At 49.7% G+C, this 7,500-nt stretch overlaps 1 non-coding gene across 1 annotated transcript; it reads right to left on the reverse strand.

The window, feature by feature from the left end:
- Positions 1–2,170: 2,170 nt before the first annotated feature.
- LOC143176890 (5.8S ribosomal RNA) lies at positions 2,171–2,325 on the reverse strand. The gene has a single exon (XR_013001388.1). It is a non-coding gene; the product is annotated as a 5.8S ribosomal RNA (ribosomal RNA).
- Between the last annotated feature and the right edge of the window lie 5,175 nt (positions 2,326–7,500).

Raw genomic sequence — 7,500 nt, forward strand, 5'->3', positions numbered from 1 at the left:
GCGCTCCGGTTAACTTTAACGCCCGTCCGAGAAGAATTTTCGGGGACTGGACGACCGAAGCGGATCTCGCGCGGTCTCGCGATCGACAGTGAAGAGAAGTGCAGAAGAGGAAAAGAAGACACGACAAACACACACCATGGGGCGACCGACGCGTTCGTTTCAACGCTTTCGCACAAAGTCGGCGGCGGTTATATATTTATATCATTATATTCCGGCGGACGGGACGCGACGTTCGAAAGCCTCGCCAAAGAGGAGCTCCTGCCTCTTCCTCTCTCTTTTCTACGAGAAAAGATAAACGTATTTTACGGGGATACGGAAACGTTACCACGTGGTGTCACACACGATCGTCCGTCTCTTCTCTATAGCAGAAACCGATAAAAATACACCTCCCGAAAGAGAGTATATGGTGATTCTTTTTATATATATATATATTTCGAAATACAACTGAACGTGGCGGAAGCGCACGGTGGTGGTCCAGCGAGGACACGCGACGACGGGGAATAAGAACTATTCGACCCGTTACGAATACGCATGCTCGTCCCGCACGATTTTAACACACACCGTGTTTTTCTCCAGTCGTCAAAGCGTTCGTGCGTCGAATTCGAAAAATAAAAAAAAAAGAAAAACACCTTTTCTCTCTCTCGGGGTAAAAGAGTCGATGTGTATTGTGTATAAAGGTTCTGCGAGAAGTCTCGTTTTGACGTGTGTTCCGCCGATAACGACGATCCTCCGAAACGGGGATACAGAAACGTTACACCTCACAACACGATCTCCGTCTCTTCTCTATAGCAGAAACCGATAAAAATACACCTCCCGAAAGAGAGTATATGGTGATTCTTTTTATATATATATTTCGAAATTCAACTGAACGTGGCGGAAGCGCACGGTGGTGGTCCAGCGAGGACACGCGACGACGGGGAATAAGAACTATTCGACCCGTTACGAATACGCATGCTCGTCCCGCACGATTTTAACACACACCGTGTTTTTCTCCAGTCGTCAAAGCGTTCGTGCGTCGAATTCGAAAAATAAAAAAAAAAGAAAAACACCTTTTCTCTCTCTCGGGGTAAAAGAGTCGATGTGTATTGTGTATAAAGGTTCTGCGAGAAGTCTCGTTTTGACGTGTGTTCCGCCGATAACGACGATCCTCCGAAACGGGGATACAGAAACGTTACACCTCACAACACGATCTCCGTCTCTTCTCTATAGCAGAAACCGATAAAAATACACCTCCCGAAAGAGAGTATATGGTGATTCTTTTTATATATATATATTTCGAAATTCAACTGAACGTGGCGGAAGCGCACGGTGGTGGTCCAGCGAGGACACGCGACGACGGGGAATAAGAACTATTCGACCCGTTACGAATACGCATGCTCGTCCCGCACGATTTTAACACACACCGTGTTTTTCTCCAGTCGTCAAAGCGTTCGTGCGTCGAATTCGAAAAATAAAAAAAAGAAATACACCTTTTCTCTCTCTCTCGGGGTAAAAAGAGTCGATGTGTATTGTGTATAAAGGTTCTGCTGCGAGAAGTCTCGTTTTGCCGTGTGTTTCGGTAACGACGATCCTCCGAAACGTACATCTCATTCGTAAGAGAGGAAGAAAACAATCTCCCTGGGGCCAGTCGGTAATATACCGACATACGACGTGTCGTGCACATCCGTCTCACGCACGGTATACAAAATATGAATAAAACGTGTGTAGTCTCTCTCTCTCTCGACTTCTTAATATTTTCTTTCACCTCTGACGCATCATTTCAGGTGACGTCGGGAGCGCGGGAAAAAAAATTTTTCTAAACACACGAAACCGTTCATCTCACGAACAGCCGAAAAAGTTGTCGCTCAGATCCATATCGCAGTGGAGCGGTATCCGCGGGCGGTCGTAATTGAACGACGCACGACGCCGCGAACACTCACGCGAGTCCATACAAACGATTCCGATCGTTTTGCAACAACTAGAACGTACACTGTCCGTGAAATTCACAGAATTTTCGCGTGTCCGCGACAAACGCCGACGAGACACCCATCGTTCGCTCGTACGTAGCATCCTTCTCTTAACCCGACTCAGAAACGTTCTTTGCGCCCTTCGGTAAAAAAACGTTCGATCCGAAGAGGTGAACGACTGCGGGGATTTGACAGAGCTACGCAAGCAGTGTATGGTACGTAAACGACCCTCAGCCAGGCGTGGTCCAGGAATTGTATCCGTGGACCGCAATGTGCGTTCGAAATGTCGATGTTCATGTGTCCTGCAGTTCACACGTTGACGCGCAATTAGCTGCGTTCTTCATCGACCCACGAGCCAAGTGATCCACCGTTCAGGGTAATCGTATAAATTTTATATTTCACATATATAATTTTATTCTCATTTGTTCGACCTAATATCTCTCTTCTTTCAAAGAGAAGATAAAAGTTGATACCTGAATCTCCGACCAGCGCGCGAAGGAGATTCAGGCGTCGCCTTGGAGACGACACCGAAGCCTTTCGAGACGAAAAACGTTCAAGTAATATGTATATATTTCTCGACGTTCCGGGCGTATAGTGCATTCAAAAACCCGCGAAAGACGCAGAAGACTCGCACGCGTGGAAACGACGGGGATATATTTTGTATCCTACCCGATACTGAATCCATCGCGTGCAGTCGACCCTCGCGTTCTTCCGATCAGACGCATCTATTGTTGCGCGCATGTTTTCGCGTCGCATCGCGCGAAACGTTGCACGAATCGTACCGATCGATCGATTGAAAGCAAATAATGAAAAAAGACTTCACAGCTGGCTCTTTGCCGGTCATTCGTCCCATGTTATCTCTTGCCGCGAAATTGGCGCGCAAGAGTTGGGTGTCAGACGCGCGGCTTTAAAACGAGCTTCACGGCCGGTCCCTTCGTTACCGCTTTCGTTCTTTCTCTCGGAACGACCATGAACGAACACGACGAGCGACGCTACGGCATACACACGTCCACGGATTCGATTAAAAAAACAGACTTCACAGCTGGCTCTTTGCCGGTCATTCGTCCCATATTATCTCTTGCCGCGAAATTGGCGCGCAAGAGTTGGGTGTCAGACGCACGGCTTTAAAACGAGCTTCACGGCCGGTCCTCTCAATTCCGTGTACGGTACACGCAAGATGCGGGTTCCACTTCCAGACTACCCGGTCCCTTCTCTCTACGAGAATCGATAGTAGAAGAACGGCTCGAAAACGCGTCTCAGAGACTAGGGGAAAAGAAGCGGTATGCGAGCGAAACGAAAACGCATTATGGAAACGTCGCGAAACAATGTTCGACGGTTGCTCGGTTCCAATCGTGCGGCCGTTTCAATTTCTCGTGCGCTTCACCGTCCCTCCGTAACTCTGGCCGATCGCGTATACCGAAGAGCCGACACGCGCAAAAACCACAGGCATTGTATACTGTATATATATATGTTACAGTCACAGCCTTCGCGCGTTTTACTCTCCGACGCGGGGTTTCCACGACGAAAGAGAGACAGTTTCGTGGCGGGTGACTCGGCCGAATCGCTACGACGGGTATTTCTATTATAGAACGAATCATCGCCACCCTTTACCAGTGCCCGACGAAGGAATCACAAGGTCATCTGGAGTTTACAATGCCAGCGACGGTAATTCCAACGAAGACCCGATAAGTCAACTCATCGTTCTATTTCTCCCCGTACAGAAAAGCGAATCGACGCTAACGCACCTCGCGCAAGCACGAACGTTCTCTTCGCGTGGATCATCCCATCGTCGAAAGATGTAAAGACGCATTGGAGATCGTGGTCTCTGGCGGGCTCATTGCACGCCCCACTGCATATCTTTCCTCGAATCGAGAATGATTCGTCCACTAAGGCTGCGAAACTACGCGTCGAGGAAACTAGGGGAAAGAAGCGGGATGCGAGCGAAACGACAATACATTATGGAAACGTCGCGAAACAATGTTCGGCGGTTGCTCGTTTCCTCCTGCGGACGTTTCATTGCTCGGGCGCTTCACGTCCCTCCGTAACCTTCGCGCGATCGCGTGCCCCGGAGAGCCGGCAACCGGTGAACCACAGGCGTATAAACTATAGTCTTCTATAGCAAGCCTTCGGCGGTTACTCTCCGACGCGGGGATTCCACGACGAGAGAGAATTTCGTGGCGGGTGACATCGGTCGAAACGCTACGACGGGTATTTCTATTATAGAACGAATCATCGCCACCCTTTACCAGTGCCCGACGAAGGAATCACAAGGTCATCTGGAGTTTACAATGCCAGCGACGGTAATTCCAACGAAGACCCGATAAGTCAACTCATCGTTCTATTTCTCCCCGTACAGACAAGCGAATCAACGCTATCGCACCTCACGCATGCACGAACGTTCTCTTCGCGTGAATCGTCCCATCGTCGAAAGATATAGCCGCTTGGAGATCGTGGCCCATCAAGTTCTTCCGTAACTCCTGCGCGATCGCGTACCCCGGAGAGCAGGCAACCGGTGAACCACAGGCGTATAAACTATAGTCTTCTATAGCAAGCCTTCGCGTTTACTCTACGACGCGGGGATTCCACGACGAGAGAGATTTTCGTGGCGGGTGACACGGCCGAATCGCTACGACGGGTATTTCTATTATAGAACGAATCATCGCCACCCTTTACCAGTGCCCGACGAAGGAATCACAAGGTCATCTGGAGTTTACAATGCCAGCGACGGTAATTCCAACGAAGACCCGATAAGTCAACTCATCGTTCTATTTCTCCCCGTACAGAAAAGCGAATCGGCGCTATCGCACCTCACGCAAGCAGGAATGATCTCTTCGCGTGGATCGTCCCATCGTCGAAAGATGTAAGACGTACAGAAATCGTGGTCCATCACGATTATTCGTAACTCTCCGAGTCGCGTATCTGAGAGTAGGGCAAACGGAGAACCACAGGCATAAATAATACTATATATTTCTTATATATAGTTAGCCTTCGCGTTTTACTCTCCGACATGGGGATTCCACGACGAGAGAGAGTTTCGTGGCGGGTGACTCGGCCGAATCGCTACGACGGGTATTTCTATTATAGAACGAATCATCGCCACCCTTTACCAGTGCCCGACGAAGGAATCACAAGGTCATCTGGAGTTCACAATGCCAGCGACGGTAATTCCAACGAAGACCCGATAAGTCAACTCATCGTTCTATTTCTCCCCGTACAGAAAAGCGAATCGACGCTATCGCACCTCGCGCGAGCACGTAACTACTCTTCGCGTGGATCGTCCCATCGTCGAAAGATGTAAGACGCACGGAAATCGTGGCCCATCAACGTTTTTTTGTAACTCTGCCGATCGCGTATCACAGAGCCGAGACGCACATACCACAGGCGTATAATACCGTTTTCTTTCGTATGGTAAGCCTTCGCGTTTACTCTTCGGCGCGGGGTTTCCACGTCGAGAGAGACTTTCGTGGCGGGTGACATCGGTCGAAACGCTACGACGGGTATTACTATTATAGAACGAATCATCGCCACCCTTTACCAGTGCCCGACGAAGGAATCACAAGGTCATCTGGAGTTTACAATGCCAGCGACGGTAATTCCAACGAAGACCCGATAAGTCAACTCAACGTTCTATTTCTCCCCGTACAGAAAAGCGAATCGACGCTGTTGCACCTCACGCAAGCACGAACGTTCTCTTCGCGTGGATCGTCCCATCGTCGAAAGATGTAAGACGCACGGAAATCGTGGCACATCACGTGTTTTCGGAACTCTGTCGACCGCGTATCTCAGAGACGACGCGCGCGAACCACTGGCATATACTATTATATATCGCGTTTTACCCTCCGACGCGGGGATTCCACGACGAGAGAGAGTTTCGTGAGCGGGTTGACTCGGAAGAAACGCTACGACGGGTATTTCTATTATAGAACGCATCATCGCCACCCTTTACCAGTGCCCGACGAAGGAATCACAAGGTCATCTGGAGTTTACAATGCCAGCGACGGTAATTCCAACGAAGACCCGATAAGTCAACTCAACGTTCTATTGCTCCCCGTACAGAAAAGCGAATCGACGCAATCGCACCATACGCGTGCACGTAACAACTCTTCGCGTGGATCGTCCCATCGTCGAGAGACGTAAGTTTCCATACTATGAATTCGCGTTTTACTCTCCGACGCGGGGATTCCACGACGAGAGAGAGTTTCGTGAGCGGGTTGACTCGGAAGAAACGCTACGACGGGTATTTCTATTATAGAACGCATCATCGCCACCCTTTACCAGTGCCCGACGAAGGAATCACAAGGTCATCTGGAGTTTACAATGCCAGCGACGGTAATTCCAACGAAGACCCGATAAGTCAACTCAACGTTCTATTGCTCCCCGTACAGAAAAGCGAATCGACGCAATCGCACCATACGCGTGCACGTAACAACTCTTCGCGTGGATCGTCCCATCGTCGAGAGACGTAAGTTTCCATACTATGAATTCGCGTTTTACTCTCCGACGCGGGGATTCCACGACGAGAGAGAGTTTCGTGAGCGGGTTGACTCGGAAGAAACGCTACGACGGGTATTTCTATTATAGAACGCATCATCGCCACCCTTTACCAGTGCCCGACGAAGGAATCACAAGGTCATCTGGAGTTTACAATGCCAGCGACGGTAATTCCAACGAAGACCCGATAAGTCAACTCAACGTTCTATTACTCCCCGTACAGAAAAGCGAATCGACGCAATCGCACCATACGCGTGCACGTAACAACTCTTCGCGTGGATCGTCCCATCGTCGAGAGACGTAAGTTTCATAGTAAGCCTTCGGCGTTTTACTCTCCGACGCGGGGATTCCACGACGAGAGAGAGAGTTTCGTGAGCGGGTTGACTCGGAAGAAACGCTACGACGGGTATTTCTATTATAGAACGCATCATCGCCACCCTTTACCAGTGCCCGACGAAGGAATCACAAGGTCATCTGGAGTTTACAATGCCAGCGACGGTAATTCCAACGAAGACCCGATAAGTCAACTCAACGTTCTATTTCTCCCCGTACAGAAAAGCGAATCGACGCAATCGCACCATACGCGTGCACGTAAACAACTCTTCGCGTGGATCGTCCCATCGTCGAGAGACGTAAGTTTTCATAGTATTAATTCGCGTTTTACTCTCCGACGCGGGGATTCCACGACGAGAGAGAGTTTCGTGAGCGGGTTGACTCGGAAGAAACGCTACGACGGGTATTTCTATTATAGAACGCATCATCGCCACCCTTTACCAGTGCCCGACGAAGGAATCACAAGGTCATCTGGAGTTTACAATGCCAGCGACGGTAATTCCAACGAAGACCCGATAAGTCAACTCAACGTTCTATTTCTCCCCGTACAGAAAAGCGAATCGACGCAATCGCACCATACGCGTGCACGTAAACAACTCTTCGCGTGGATCGTCCCATCGTCGAGAGACGTAAGTTTTCATAGTATGAATTCGCGTTTTACTCTCCGACGCGGGGATTCCACGACGAGAGAGAGTTTCGTGAGCGGGTTGACTCGGAAGAAACGCTACGA

This window comes from Nomia melanderi, unplaced genomic scaffold (assembly GCF_051020985.1).
Source record: "Nomia melanderi isolate GNS246 unplaced genomic scaffold, iyNomMela1 scaffold0949, whole genome shotgun sequence".
Taxonomy (NCBI): domain Eukaryota; kingdom Metazoa; phylum Arthropoda; class Insecta; order Hymenoptera; family Halictidae; genus Nomia; species Nomia melanderi.